Here is a 16,913-nt window from a genome sequence, read left to right as displayed (position 1 = left end):
TTCTACATCCTTATATGTGTTTGAGGAAGGAAGGGAATGGAAAAAAAGAAGGAAAGTGCTGAAGTCACAAAAAAATGCTAGTGTAAAAAGAACCTGTGTTCTCTAGGGAGCCTCCAAATGACATATTTATTTTACAGGGAGAAGACTAGCGACGTGAGTATTGCCCTATAAAGTGTACCATTTAAGTAACTGACACCTTCCAGCTTGGTAATATCTGTATCGATAGCCTGACTGTCTCATTATTAATCTACAGATTAATACCTCACTATAATTACCGGGGAATGTAGGAAAGAAAAATGAAGATGAAAAGTCATTATGAGCTAAGGTTCTCATAATCATGTATAATATGTAGGAATAAGGATATGTAGGAATGAAAAATGAGGATGAGAAAGGATAATTACGTGTTGAGTTGCTAGGGTTTAAAGAAAGAAGGATATGGACATGGGTACCAAATGAATCAAGATAGAAATACCTATGTTCATCAGAGTTCGAGTTAAGCTGGGGTGCACTACTTTTAAGTGATGCACTACTTTTAAGAGAAAATTTATCAGTATAGTGGTAAGAAAATACTCACTTCCTATGGCAATATCTGCCAACATCAGACAAAGTCTGACTGCAGTTACAGAGAAAGATACATAGAAGGGAAAACACTGAATCTATATTAAGTGGCTTTTTAGAGGACAGTCTCCCATTGAAAGGAACTAAAAATAGGTGGTGACAGTACAGGAGTTGTCAAATGAGCCACTACATCACTTGAGGTTTTGCTATTTCAAGTTCCCAGGGTACTCCCCAAACTCTGGAGGAGCCCCCGTGGGATCAGTAATAATCGTTAGAACAAACAAGTGGACCCCAAACCAAGGGCGAGGCGAAGCCAATAAAAAGCTGTTTGTGAAAACGTACAAAAGAGAACTCATATTCTTTCCCAGTCAGTTTTTTATTTACTTCATTTAGCTTCTGGCCTCGGTGGTAAAGAATCAATAATTGATATCTTAAGTCAGTGGTGGCAAGTAGGTTTAAACTTATCTCTTAACTCCAACGGACTGAGAGAAGCTGCCTGGAGCTCTGTATTAAATAATATTCTGAGACCCTATTTCTGAGCGGGAAAGAGTGCTGAACTCAAGAAGCAATGTCTCCTGAATTCTAGACATTGAATTTGAGAATAGGGCTATTTATGACAACTATTTGTCATTGTAGTTCCTTGGGTAGTTTAACAATAATATTTGCTGGCAGAGGAATGAATTAAATGGTTTCTCACACAATTCCCATGGGAATTGTATCTCCAGTTGATAATAGTAAAACAATTATATTAACTTTTCACTAAAATCCTCATATATTTTTAAATAATTGATTAAAATAATCCATGAGCCACATGAAACTTATTAAAAGGTTACCGTAGTCCCACCTGATACCTGAAAAAAAATCTATCTGATCAATTAGATAATCTGCATGATCATGCTTGTATTAACCTCTTTTGCCCCCTCCACTGACATAAAATTGTTCAAATCAATTCTGTCCTGATCTAAATTTGTCACTAAAAAAGGTCAAATCACTTGCCAACATGCTCTGTGTATGTTTCTTTGCATAAAGTGAGATTTCAAAGTATCTTTTGTTTTTTTTCCCCAAACTGTTCTGGTTTCTAGTCCTCCTTTTAAAAACTCTCTTTCTCCTCTTCTTACTCATCTCTTCTTCATTAACACAATCAGATAAGGGGCATAGATGTTTTCTCAATCTAGTGACAATGTTAGAATCAAAAATAATGTTTTATAAAAAGTGATAACACTAAAAATATTACAAAAATGTCAAGTCTCTGTTTATTTACTAAAGTCAACAAAGATTTTTTTTTTTACAGTGTAAAGTGAGGCATAACCTTAGTGACAAAGTGTTGAATTATCTGGACAAGTGAATATTCTGTCAGTTTGCAGCTCGGTGGTCCCTTTCCAGTCTTACTGGAGCAACATCTCTCCTGCGAGAAATGAAACAGAAGATATCTCCAGGAAGACAGAAAAACAATCCTCAGTTTAAAGTACTACAAAGTAAAAGATAAAATGGAATGCCTGTGGAGGAGCCCAGAAGAGACAAAATTAAATTATTTACCTTAACAAAAATGCCATGACAAAAGTAAAAGGACCATGTCATCTCTATGCCATCTTTTTTCTTTCACATTTCCTCACAGGAAAATACAGCATCACGCTTGCCATCTGAATTTCACAGTTCTTCACTGGTGAGAAAGCACTAGTAAGGTAATTTTTTTTCCTTTTTATTGTTTTTTGTTTTTTTTAAAGAAGTTGTAGGGATTTTATTTTATTTTTTTTTACAAATGTCAGAGATTTAGGTTTTTTACTTTTTCCCAATTGCTTTTTCTTTTTAAGTTGATGCTGCTTTGTACAGATACTTTTCATTTAGCTTATGATATGTACCATTTTTCTTCAGTGGGTCTTAAGAAAATTAGGTTTGAACATTTTAATTTTATTGACCAACTATTCTTTATTTAAGTAGAGTGTAGGCAGAAAACTACTTTCAAATTTTATAGACATGGATTTGTTTACCAATGTTTTTTTTTTAGGAGCTGACAACATACCAGTACATGTTAGGCCTTTGAGGATAAATCACTATGGCTTCTGTGGTAAAGAAGCAATAACTGATATCCTAAGTCACTGGATAAATTACTAACCATAATTTCAACAAAGGGATTGGAACCACAGGAGAATTCAAATGTTTTGTTTCAGTTCTAGTTGTATTCGGGATTTCTTGAATTTACAGCAGTGTATCCACAAAGTATTATCTTTTTAATATAAAGACATTTCTGATAAATAAGAATGGTGAGATTGCTGATCCACGTAAGGAGAACTCTAAAAAGTGGTATTCATGACAAAAATAATGCTCAGAAAAAAGATGAAATAAAGACTCTCATAAAGACACAAAAATATTTTTCTTGTATATGATATTTTACTCACATGCTATGAGAGAACCAGGCAGATGTTATAACTCATTCAAAGGAAGAGTCAAAAATACACAAATTTATAGGGAGTAAAGGAATGTTGTGGTAAATTGCAAATGGAGACAAACTGGATTTTCCAAAATGGAGAGGAAGTCAATTAAAATCACTACCAGGTAGGACAGAATTTACATATCTGTCATTTGCTACAACTTATGAAGAGTGGGCAAATGAACAGGGGTAGAATCTGATAACTTGGAAGTGTAAGCTATGTATGATACATAGTCTTCCAATGAAACACAGTTTTTTTTTTTCCCTAATAAGGAAAAGGAGATAATACCAAATAAAGAGGTTAAATCAAGTACATTTCTGGAAATCATTCTCCTATAGGCTCAGAATATCATGATCAGTGATAGCAGAGACATGGTCCAGTGACAATACAAAGTACAGGAATATGGAGATAAAGAGAGAAAAAGCAAAAGTTATTTATTCAGAGCTCACTATAGCAAGGAATTAAGTCATCATCAATTGTGTTTTACAGAGAATCAAAGGCAGGCAGGGCAGTGGGGAAATAAGGAGAATAAGGAAAGATTTTCAAGTTCACTCCTGATTGGAGGCTGTTGGAATGCAGAATGCTAACTAGAAATAAGCATCTTACGTGATTTAGGGGAGTATATTTGGCCTTTTCCTGTTGGTCTGAAGTTGGAAGTGGGAGCAAAAATTAGGGAAGCTGTCAATTATTGATCAAATGCTGACTATTTGGGGGGAAGAGCTACAGGGATTATAGTTTGTCTTCTTGGACTGATTGCTGTAGATATTGGTTAGCTTCCTGGACTGGGTGCTACAGATAGTCAGAGATCTATTTTTATAGATCACTTGACATTGTCCATTTGAATAGTCAGTCTCTCAGGATGTTCTTTTTGTATTCCACCCTCATTTGATACTCCTTCCTTGAAAAATACCCTTTCCCCAGAGGGTACCCACTATCAGCCATGGCCCTGGCACCTTGGCCATACATGATAGACTGGAGGTCAGCTGCTCTCCCGAGCTGAGCCAATTAGATCTCCACTCAAGAAATAACAAATTTAATGACAATTTCTCTCTGAGCTGCCAATATGAATGTAGGTAATGTAAACTTGGAAGCTCTGTTTTGGTGATGTTTGACCACGTGCATAGTGAAACTATGAATACTAGTCTCAGAGGAAATAAAATGAAGGAGATTCTCAGAGACAGGTAAAGCTGAGAGAAAGAGCACAGGTCTGGGTTCCTGATGAACTACCACGTCTGGGTACCAGTCCCTCAGGAAGAAACTGATGAAACAAATGATATAAACCCCTTCTCTGAAGAGAAAAAACATGTAACCAGAAATTTGATGTACCTTGAAGAAGGGAATTAACCTTTAAGCAAAGGGGAGCTATTATCATTTTTTCTTATACCTTAAAGTACTTTGTTTATTCAGATATTGTATAGTATATCATTTCTGCTCTGAAAAGAAAATTGAATTCATGATCAAGTAAAGTAAACTACTTAACAGGGCCATGAGATTAAAATAAAGGTTTTAAATAAGATTAAATTTGGCTATGCTATGTTCTTTATCATATTACAGATTTCCGTAGTGGCAACTTCCTTTCTTATGTGTAAAGAAAAAGATATTCTTGTTGACGAATTGTTTTTTTTTCAGGGATTTTTTTGCCCCTTTAAATTATAAATCTATATAACAGAGTTTGTGAGATATTCTTAGACAATTTTGAAAAATCACAAAACATAGCTAGTGATATTGTTTTTAATTAATCACTCAAGAATTACCCTAACCTTCCATATTTTTTGGTATTTAAACATTTTTCCGTTCTATTTATCACAGTTCTTAAGTGTGTCCAAAAAACCCCCCAAAAGTTGACTGACTAAGCAGAAAAGAGGTTTATTTTAAAAATATTTTGGGGAGAGGGAGTTGTAGCTCAGTGGTTGAGTGCCAGCTTTCATATATGAGATCCTGGGTTCAATCTCGGTATCTCCCCTGCTCCCCAAATATATATAGGCAATTCTAGCTTCTGCTTAAGATGTAGAAAACGAATTCCAACTCACCGTAAGAAACAGCCAGATAATCTACAAAACCATAACTTGTTTTGAACAAATTAAAGAGCTGAGGTTGCAGGGCAACAACTAGTGTGAATTCTTAGGAAATATGGTTGCCTCAAAGTACAGATGGGCTATTAGGATTGTCTCCCGTGTGGACAGGGAAGAAGGCAGGACCTCCACACAGCAAAGTTTATGGAATCTGTAGAGGCTGAATTGCACTAGCGTGAGGGTCTGAAACCATTGGGACCTTGGTCCACAAGGTTCAACTTACACACTATGGCAAGCTCTTCTCCACGGCTGTCACCCACTCTCGGGAGTAAGTCTGAAGGCAGGGCAAGAGAAGCAAAGGCCTCTATCGCTGAAAGAGGAGTGACTGTCACACTGACATAGACGACCCAATGCACCTGTGGAAGCTGGGAGGGGGGTCCATTCTATACCCCTGGGGGAGGAGCTGGATTATTGAAAAAACCCCACCCTTGAGGTCAGGGGACACAGTGATTGCAACAACAGAGACAAATTTCAATTGTTTTATTCTCTGTGAAAGAAGCCTGAAGCGTGTAGGCTAAACTACAGGGGCGGATAATAAGGGTTACCAGGGGCTGGGGATAGGGGAAGGGGAATAATTAAGAAGAAATTTTTGCAGGTGATGAATTTGTTCTATAGATTGATTATGATGGTGGTTCAACAACTCTGTTGTTATATGTATTTCTCAAAAATCATAGACTGGTATACTATATAAATTGTACTACATATAAATTATACCTTAATAAACTGACATAAAATAAAAAAAGATATTCATATAAAATGCTTGAGTTATGGTGGAAACAGCAGCATAGATTTTGTATCTCTCCAATTCCTTCTCTCATAAAAACACAGAGCAATTTAGTCAGCAAAATCAAAAACCCATGGATAAGATATATAACAGAACTAGGTGACAAGGTATTACCAAGAAAATTGGAGTATTATAGTCAAGATACTCATGGAAAGAAAATGTGAACCAAATATTATTTCAAGCCAAATTGACCTTCTAGTATAGAAGTCCACAGACAAACTGTTACCAGTATGCAGGAATTCAGGAAATATTATCCTATAAGCTTTTCCAGTGGAATTTCTTAGAAAATGAGCTTCAGAACCAATGTCCAAAGAAGCACTGATATCAATCTTACTATATATTTGCTCATGGAACCAATGCTAAATATAGAATATAAGGGAAAAACCATGCAATGGCTATATGCTCTGGCAAGATAAATATCAAAAAATGGAGAGAGAATGGGGAAGCATGACTGTTTTCAATAATCACCTGGATTGGTGGTATTAATTTTGATACTGTTGTACTGATATTATTGTGAATGTATTTGGGATAAAGCAAGTACATAATTATGTGACATTTAATTCTGTCTTCCTTTGTTTTAGTTTCCTGTCTGCTAAAACAAATGCCATACAATGAATTGGCTTAAACAAAAGGAATTTATTGACTTATGGTTTTGAGGTATCAGCAAGGCAATCCTTTCCCCCAGAACACTGGGTCATTCCAGGGCTGGCTGCCAGCTATCATTGGTCCTTGGCTTTTCCATTACATGCTCATGGCAGTGTTGTCTCCTTCCAGGTTCCATTTTGCAGCTTCTCTTTCTTTGTCCAATTTCCTTTGCTTATAAGGACTTCAGCCACATCAGATTTAGACCCACCCTCATTCTGTTTGGGCACAGCTTAATTTAACATCTTCAAAGGACCTATTTACAAATGGGTTTATACTCACAGAACCAGGATTGGGACCTGAACATGCCTTTTGTGGGGGACATGTAATCTTGAAAACTAGCTTTTCAGGACAGAGAACTGAAATACAGATATAAGATAGAAAAGCTTGTGTCATTACCCTGCACTATGAAACTGAATTGAAAGTATCATTATTAAGTCATGAGCCATTTTCTCTTTAAGAGTGCGTGTGTGTTTTCCAGCTCTGTCCACTAAAAAAGTCTAAAATAATGTCTAACCTAATAACAATAAGCATTCCTGGAACTAAGATGGGGCTTACTAAACACAACTTCTCCTTTTAAAAAACAACAAAAACAACAAAACAACAACAATAACAAAAACCCCACAAAAAACAAAAACCAAGGACATTTGGGAGAAATGTTTGATTCCAGGTCTGGGTAAAAAGTATTCAAGATGATCCTGAAACATCTTGTCACCGTAGATACCAACAAATCTATCAAAGACTATGTGGGTCATAGCTGAAGGACTTAAAAGGAAATTTAAAGAAGTTCCTAGATAGGGAAAATTGTCTATCGATGAGAATAATAACTATAATAGCTTTGAAAATATCAACTAGGCTTACAGATGTGAGTTCAAAATGATACCAAGACATTTATTAGCCACCTTTGGAAGATAATAGAAAACCAACTCAATATTTTGAAACCTGGGCAATAAAGGAAAAGACCTAAGTATTATCTTATATGAGTTGTTTCACCAGGTAACTACATGATAGATGCAAAGAATTGTCATTTTATAGATGTATTTCAGCTAATAATTGAAGAAGGAATGACAGAATTAGAATATCACCATATTGCAATTCCTAGTAGGCATTGGGAATCAATTGCTGGTAAACTAACAGAATGAAAGACAACCAGATATTATGTGCCTACTGATGGAAGAACACAACACCAACTATGAGATACTTTTTAAAAAATTAAATAAAAATATAACCAATCCTTTAGATGTAATTTCCAAGTTACAGAAAATATGGAGAACAGTGGAACATGGGCAACTACACCATAGAGATACAGTTAAGAAAAATACCTAATGTAGGAAACTGAAGTCTAAACGATGTAGTTCTTCAACATATAAATCATAGGTAGGGAGGGGGAGAGGGAAGGAGGGAAGCAGAGAGGGAGAGAGAAAGAGAGAGAGGGAGAAAGAGAAAAGATGAGAGGAAAGATGAGAAACAGAGACTTAAAAGATATTTTAAAAAAACAGGTAAACTATACTATTGTGTTTAAGAATGTAGAATTGGGAATAAAGGTAAAAAGAAAAGCAAGGAAGTAGTTATGTTAAAAGTCGGATGGAGGTTACTTTTAAGGAGAAAGGAGGGGTTGTGTTTAGCTTCTAGGGTGGTTAGCAAGTTCTATTTCTTATCCTGGGTAGTGGTTACAAAGAGTTCTCCTTATAATAATCCACTAAGCTTTTGATTCTCATTTTTATGAATCTATGTTATGTTTTACAATAGAAAAGATTAAGAAAGATATTGAATAGCTCATAGAATTTTTGAAAGAAGTAGAGTACTAGATTTGAGGTTAAATTTCCAAAAAGAATATTGAAAGCACAGAACTATCTGATAAGAAAAGTATTGTGGCTACTGCTGCTTAGCCAACCAAAGGCTAGATGTGAGCGTTTCTTCTGCTGCCAACAGCTGAACTTTATGGCGACTCTAAGTCCTGCAGGAACAATGCCACTTTGCAGGAGGAATATGGCATTCAAACTTCTTCCTACTTCCAAAAATAAAGCAAGCAAGATGAATTCTTTACATATTCTCCTTCCTTACATCTCCCAGTTCCATATTGAAGTCTCATGTGGTGAGAATAATGTGGAGCCTGTAATTCTTTCAGAAGCCAGTAGAAGAAAAGGAATACATTATCCTCAGGCAATGGTTGGCATGTTATGAGAGAAATTCCTTTCCTTTATTTTTATTTTCAAAAAAGGAAAGGGCTATGCTCTGTTTATTTTCCCATTTATTTTTCATTATTCTTATTTTGAAAAATTCACAAAATGCAGAAATGCAAAGGGAACACATTAACGTCTTATATTCTCCACCTAGAGGTAACAAATGGTAATGTTTTATTATTTTGTCTTCAAGTATTTTATATAGAAAAGCTGTAAAATGTTAACAGTTGATGTCGCCTTTTTTTCCTTCTCCAGTTTCCAAGTTCTCTCTAACTCCCAGAGGCAACTGTTACCACAGATTTTACGTGTATCTTCCAGGTCACGCGCATTGCATGTGAGCAAGAATTTTTGCTTAGGGATTCTAATTAGAAGTATTTGGGGGTCATAAAGAAGTACAGTACCTACTTTTATAGTTGCAGCCAAATTTCTCACCAATGTGGGTGGACTATCATATATGAGTTCCTGTTTTCCCATCTCCCTGCCTGCTGGATATTTTCAGACTTTTTGACTTTTGTCAATTTGATGATTGTTAAACAGAATCTCATTTTGAATTGCATTTTCCTGATGTTCAGTATAGCATGATCTATAATAGTAGAACATTGGGTTTTCTAAAAGAGCAAATCATTCTTTAGTCTAAATCCACACACAGATGCTGAATGAGGCTATAGCACAGAAGGTATGTTTATTTTGTTCGCTTGGCAAAGAGCAAAACATCTACTCACTCATGGTGGATGCACACCAAACCAGATGTAGATTCTTCAACTTAACTGATTCTCTTGATTTATCTCTCCCAGAAACTGAGAATTTTAACAAAACAAGTGTGGGTCCCTAATTTGCAACTACAGGGATTTGTGAATTGACGTAGTGACTGAAGCTGTATTTTGGGTGGTCATTTTGGGACTTAGGGGAAAGCAGCACACAGTGCTATAGAAAATGAGTAAAATGTGCAGAGAGAAGAGGAAGTGAGGCACCCTCTGGCCCCAGAGACAGAGTCAAGCTACAAACTTCCTCTGGCTTCCGGATTCCAGTTCCCCGCCAAAGCAAGACCCAGCTGCAATGCTTGCCTCTGGGTACTGTGAAATTTTCTGTGAACACTTATAATAAATCACATTTTATTTAAGGTATATTAAATGGGTAGTTACTTGGAACTAACAAATCCCCTGTTATTTTATATGTTTTTATATAGCAATCATTCTTTTCAGGAGAGACATTTGCCCTTTATAGCTAGTAAATGATCAAACCTAAGGGACAGGTAGTTCTGAATCATTTGGGAAATGTTAAGCAAAGAACTAAATCAGCATGTGTTATTCTAGGCAGGGGGGGAAATAAGAGATTTGAAGGTAAAAGATCTGAGATAGATTCTCATTTCTGCCACTTCCTAGCTATTTGAATTCAGGCAGGTAACTCTTCTGAATATCGATTTCCTTATCTCTGAGATAAAGACAATGATATTGGTCTGTCAGGATTGTGTCAAAGACTTAATGAGATTAACTGAGATAATAGATGTGGATGGGTTTCTGAAGCATAAGTCACCACAATATAAAAAAAACATAACCTGAATAAAGGACAGAATAAGAAAGTTAAGTAGAGGCCAATTTTCCCACTTATTTTTTTTGCCTTCTATCTTCTGTGGCTTAGAAACACTGAGCTTCGATTCCCAGGACCCTTTAAACTCTGTGGGAAAATACAGACTTGTTAATGATACTTCCTTTTTTAGGTGAGCCCAAAACTAGAAAAGAAAAAAGGAAATCTCAAGCACAAGCGCTGGTTTTCTGCAGTTTATTAAGCCTCTCTTTCTTCCCCTCTCATTTTCATTGCTACCTCTTTCACTTTCTCATCCATAGCCCAGCAACCTCACATAAATGCTGTAAGAAATTCTTAAAAGAAAGAGAAATTCTTAGCTGATCTAGATTAAAAGTAGCTTTGCCCCTGATTGCTGGGCTACCTGGATATATCATTCAAGAGTACATTTGGTAAGAGAGTGAGATTAGGGTGTAGAAACGATTTTCAAGATAAATAGCAGTGGAATGTGTTGTGAAGGCTCCACAGTACTGTTTGCATATGCGGGGAGGGGCCGTGTTCAGGGACTTTATTGCTCTAGGGTTGTCAAGTACTCCATTCTCATTGCCTCAGTACTTTATTTCCGTGGGTTGCTTGGTAAAGTCCATACTAGATCAGAATCAGCATATTTTATGCCTTGTGTTCATGTAAATATGAAATTCTTAAATTATAAACACATAGAGATAAAGCCCCAGGTGGAAAATGGTTGTACACACTTTGGCAAAATGGCTTAATAAAAAGGACTCTAATGACAACAATGGTACTCCTCCAAACCAAAACAAGACCTAAGACTTGGTCTAAGGACCAAATATAGTTGATTTTGTGCATTTTGCTGGCTAATGAATCTATTCTTGTTTTGTTTTGTTTTTCAACAGGTTAGATTTATTTGACTTCTATTTTACAATGTCTCATAACTGTTTTCTTTCACAAAGAAGTCAGTAGCCTCTTCCACCCAAATTTTAGATGTAGAAGTATCAATGTATCAAATGAGTTTTTCTAATAGAGAACCAAATTTTTTAAAAAAGTCATTCCAAGTTTACAATATTACAATATAGAAATTCCCAGTACTTAACAAATCATTCATCCTAATATCCATGTTCTATATATTTTCTCATGTTCAACAAACTGATTCAAATGATTTGAATTATCCCACCATTTAAAGAGAAAAGTCTCTGCAATAATTTTAAACCCTGGAATTACCTTAATTTCACCACTGCCTGCTCTTTTCAGAAGTTCTTCTGGTTCTTCCTTTGACACATAACAATAGCTTTTTAAAAATATGTTTTCATTTTTTAAAAATACACTTGGATTACATAGAATTTTACATTTAAAAATATAAGGAATTCCCATATGTCCCACTCCCCATACCTCCCATTTTTCCCCACATTAACAACTTCTTTCATTAGTGTGGTACATTCATTGTAATTTATGAATACATTTTGGAGCATTGCCACTAAGCATGGATTGTAGTTTACATTGTAGTTTACACTCTTCCACTCCATTCTGTAGGTTATGGCAGGATATATAATGGCCTGCATCTGTCTTTGCAATGTCATTCAGGAAGTTCCAAGTTCTCAAAATGCCCCCATATTACAACTCTTTTTCCCTATCCTTGCCTTCAGCACCTCCAGTGGCCACTGTCTCCCCATCAATGATATAATTTCTTCCATTGCTAGAATCACAATAAGTCTATGGTAGAATATCAGTAAGTCCACTCTAGCCCATATATATATATATTTACTTTTATCTAACATTATATTGAAACATTGTTACATTTGGAGTAATTTTATACGGTCTTTAAATATTCATATGAATATTTTACCCATACAAGTATGATTAGCAGGTTAAAATCTCTTTTAATTTTTAACAGTTTTTAAACATTTTTCATTCAACTTATTGCATATCAAATGAACTTAACTATTTTATTACTTTACTTTTCACTTTTACACCTTTATCATGATTACATTAATTAACAGTTATTTTATTTTAGCAGTACAGGAAAACCTACTTTCGCCATTATTTTATGAAAAATCTAAGGTTCCCAATGGAATCAAGATTTTATTCCCCAATCCTGAGGATTCTGAGAATGGTGATGCCCACTCCACCTCTAACTGAAAGAGGGCTTAAATCCCATATGACTGATGGATGGGATTATCTTACTTGCAGTTGTAGGCTCTCTCGTTTCCTTGGTATGATGGTTGTCCATCCTCACCTCCTTGTTAGTTGTCCTGGGTGAGTCCAATGAACTAGAGAGTATGTGTTGCAACTCTGTTGAGGCCTAGGGCCCAGCTCGCTCAGGGACAGCCTAAAGAGTCAAGTCCCTTGGACGTATACCTACTAACTCCAGCACCAACTATAGGTTCAGTTAGAAGGGACAGAAGAGGCATGTGTAGAGAAGTCATAACATAACAATAACTTTTAATCTCATTAGGATCTGGATCCAAAGTTATATTTTTCCTCACAAACAGAGTGTAGTGAATTTCACATTCACTCCAAATACTGTGAGACTGAGCCCTGTAGTGAATTTGTGTTACATAATTAAGCTCTTCCTTGGGGATTCCTAACTCTGCTTTCGAATGCCTCTGTGCTGCTCGTCTCACACTCCAGTTGAATCATTTTCTTCAAGTTCTTCTGGATTACTTAATGGATGACTATAGCAAGTATTGGTAAAACAACTTGGAAAGGTAATTTTATCATCTGATCTCTGTTGTAGTACGAGCTTATTTTTGGTATTGAATAAGAAGACACTAAAAGCTCGATGTAATAATCCTTTGTCAATGTTTTCAATCAGGTAACATTTCTTTTTGGGCCTCAGTTCCAATTTTATTGTCATTTTCATCAATAAAAATACACATCTTTGCTAGAAATTGAACCTGTTGCTCATCAAGATTGTCAGTGTTTATTTGAGGCATTGTTACCACATGTCTGATCTGCCCTAAATACCCACATTCCTGCCACAGCAAGATGCTGTGTGGCTGAACCTGTTCTTTAAAATGACAAAAATAATAATTAAGACTCTGGTCACATGAAGCAATTGCTTTGGCTATGAGCTACTTATTCTGTTAAGGTCCATGAGCACTGGCCTCTCCCACCCATCCTTACCTACTTCTGGGTTGTAAAAGTGGACACTCAAATCCACCTAAAGATGTTCATTATTGATTCTTCCCTACAGGAGACTGTGGCTGACATTTACACATGGCATATGGTTATTTAGCAATAGAAAAATTTTCAAGTTCCTTTTCATGCCTACTTCAAGCAATTGTCAAAATTGTGTCTATTGCCACTCCAACTTTAACACCCAAAACACCTTGGGGTTAAATCGATTTCATAAAACTGCAACCTGTTTGGAGTGGAAATTGACTGGAAGAACAGATGGCAAAGGCTATTTGCTGTTATTTTTCTTAGATCTAGAAAAAAGTGAAATAAAAAATTTACAACATAATTGATCATGTTTTACTAATCCTTAATCAACTCATTAGATTTTGAATTTTTAAAAGAGGTGGAAAAAAAAAAAAGCCCTGTATTACTTGCAGGGTTACTTGATAACTGATATATATATATATATATTCCTTCTATGCTAGAGCTGCAAAATATTTGGAGGACCTTTTAATAGATATTGCTTCTCCTGACATGATAAGGCTTATTTTTTCCTATTATCATTTACTTTTCCATCTGAGAATAACAGGTAGAAATGTCACAATGGAAGAAAAAGGAGGAAGCAATAAAAATCAATGTTCTTCCCTAGATGACAAGAATTTGTCTTGAGAAGTTTGAAATACTGTTTGGGTGGAGTAAAATATAATAATCTGAAACTCTTCAACCAAGGCACTTCCTTGAGATTGTCATAATTTGGTTAAGTTGTTCCACAGACATCTTTACTGAAAATAGTTGAATGCAAATTATTTGGAGAATTGCTCAGAATGATTTAAACTAATGTTTAATTCCTCATTAAATCATATTAATTTTCTAAAAATAAGATGTTATAATGTAGTGTCAGTTTCAGTGAAAAATGCTCCATTGTGACTAAAAAAAATTCCTGCCAAACATTTATTGAAAAGAAACAGTAAGATGGCAGTAAATAAATAATAAATAATAAATTTATTTATAAATAAATAAATAAATTAGTCACTGGATCCAATTTACATTATATTTATTAATTCACTTATTTTATATCTTTAAAAGCAATGTATGAATGTATGAAAACAAAGATATTTGATAAATATTTACACAAAAAAGTAGTAATGCTTTACCACTTACAAAAGACTGTAGTGAAATAATTCTGATTCAATGCATGCTTTGCAATGTTATTACACATGAAAAGGGATATAGGAATTAACTAATATTATTCTGTCAAACAAACCAGTGTGGAAGATAGTACATGGGACAATTAAAGAGATGATTTCACTTAGGCTATTGCAATAGGGAACGTATTCATTAATAAAATGAGGACTGTCTCAGAAAAGAGGATGGAAACCTGGGATTTTATGTGGGCAAGTAAGCAGGGAGTCATGAGGAAAGCTACAGCCAGGTCTCAACTGAATCACTGAGGAAGGTTGTAGGGCAGTCTAATCTCAGAATATGTGAGGGCAGGGTCCTCTTATGTTATTAACCCAGGGAATGTAGGGAATTTGGGGAATTTCTCAACCTTTGTTCCTTTTCTAGAGCAAAGGGCTCAGAGTTCAACATTGTACCCAGTAACCAGTGGATTGTTTGAAATATAGCTGCTTGAGCTAATGCCCCCTCCTGTCCTCATCTATCTATATGCTGGTTCAGGCCTGTATGAATTCCACAGTGGGTTTGTACAGAACTCTGAGGAGAACTTTGTCACTTTGGACAGGAGTGATTTGGGCAGGCTCCATGCCTGTGTTCACATATGAACTAGATTTTAAAGGAGGGGTAGAATGTGGCTATGTTTGCAGTTGGGTAAAAGAGGATGCACATAACCAAGGTATCGCAGTAGGAAAGCCTTGCAGCCTCTTGTGTGGATTGGCCAATGTCATGGCCTTCTAAAGATTTTCTTAGAGAAATTTGACCAAGTTAACTTGGAAAAGTAGAAGAAAAACAGATCACAGAAGGCCGGAGGAGTCTGGACATCATTTAATAAATATGAAGATTTTAGGTCAATAAAGTGTTAAAGGGGTTCTTTAGGACTCTTTATCTCATGACAACATGAAAGATGTATTCTTAGAAAGAGACTAATGAAAAGTTTAGGAAATGGCAAAAATTATTTGTAGCAATGGTGAAAAGGACCTGAAATGGTGGGTGGGAGTGGGGGTCTTGTGTGAGGAAAATGAGACGGACAGCTACTACTTTTCACTTGTTCAGTTTGCATTCCACCTTCTAGTGACAGCACATCAACTTTCTGTTGGCACGTCTTCCCTCCCACACTCTCTCTTCAGGGTTTTTCCTGTGGGCATGTGACTGAGGCCTGCCCAATGAGAACATTCTACCCCCTTGACCACAGGAGTTAACTCAGGGATGAGTCTGTGAACTACCTTGTCCAGGGAAACTCAATCCTGAAAGCCTGGTTGAAGCCATCAGGAGCAAGGCCTTCTCTTGGTCCTGGCATGGCTGAGTCTAAAGGATGTAAACCTGGAGGCTAGTAGCCCCCTTGCTAGGGAAGAATCTGCCAGAGGGTAAACAAAGGGAAAGATAAAAATAAAATAAAAAAGAGGATGAGCCCTCTTCTTCCTTCCAATATATCCTATCCTTGTCCTCTACCATATATTGGAAGTAGATAACTTGCTTTTTAGTTTTCAAAGGTCCATAGACAGAGGGAACTTGTGTTCCAGGAGAGACCATACTCATAAACCAATTTTGATTCCACTTTGAATTTAGCAATGTTACTGAAACTACCTAAGGCTTTTGGGATTTTGTGATGGAATGAAAGTATTTTGCATGTGGAAAGAACATATCTTTTTGGGGTCCAGAGGGCAGACTGTAGTGGCTTGGAGCTGTGTACTTCAGAAAAACATGTTCTTAAACCTAATCATCCTGTGGGTGTGAACCCTTGCAGATAGGTCATTTTGGTGAGATTACTTCCATCCTCTAGTGATCAAAAACACATTTTAATCAGTGAGGTGTTCTAACCAAAATTCACCCAGATAGTTGATTTCTTCTATTCCCTGTACCAATTGTGCTCAGTTTGCTTTGCTCCAAGAGAGACAATTCTAGAATTTGTGATCAGGAAACCTGGATTCTAACCCTATTCATCTATGCCTTGATTTTCTGTCCTGTAAAGAAAGGTACAAATATCACACTATAGTGAATTTCTACACAAATCTGTTTCTATGCTTAATGTTATTAAGATTGCTCTTATTTTGAAGTTTCTAAAGAGATCCCAGAAGCACATTCACTGAATGTTAGAATCACAGCAGCCATTTTGATTTTTTATTCTTCTTCTGTATTAGTGCACATTACACTTTGAGCAACGACTTATTTTTATTTCACATTATTTCTATTGTTTGAAAGATCGACAGCCAACTCAGAATTAAATGAATTTTGTTCCATAAATATTTACTGACTGCCTATTTTCATTCAAGCACTGTGTTTTAAGAATTTACAGTCTCTTTGAAGGAAGACTGACATGTAAACAAATAATTTTTGTGCCATATGATTAAGGATATTTCCAATAAAGACATGAAACTGAACTGTAGAGCCAGGAAAAGTTTGCTTGAGGCCAGAA

At 35.9% G+C, this 16,913-nt stretch overlaps 1 pseudogene; it reads right to left on the bottom strand.

Annotated features, from left to right (window-relative positions):
- Window positions 1–11,308: 11,308 nt before the first annotated feature.
- On the bottom strand, window positions 11,309–13,155 carry LOC101431962 (isopentenyl-diphosphate Delta-isomerase 1 pseudogene; annotated as a pseudogene).
- Between the last annotated feature and the right edge of the window lie 3,758 nt (window positions 13,156–16,913).

This window comes from Dasypus novemcinctus, chromosome 16 (assembly GCF_030445035.2).
Source record: "Dasypus novemcinctus isolate mDasNov1 chromosome 16, mDasNov1.1.hap2, whole genome shotgun sequence".
Classification (NCBI taxonomy): Eukaryota; Metazoa; Chordata; class Mammalia; order Cingulata; family Dasypodidae; genus Dasypus; species Dasypus novemcinctus.
This window is presented reverse-complemented; position numbering and strand designations above follow the sequence as displayed.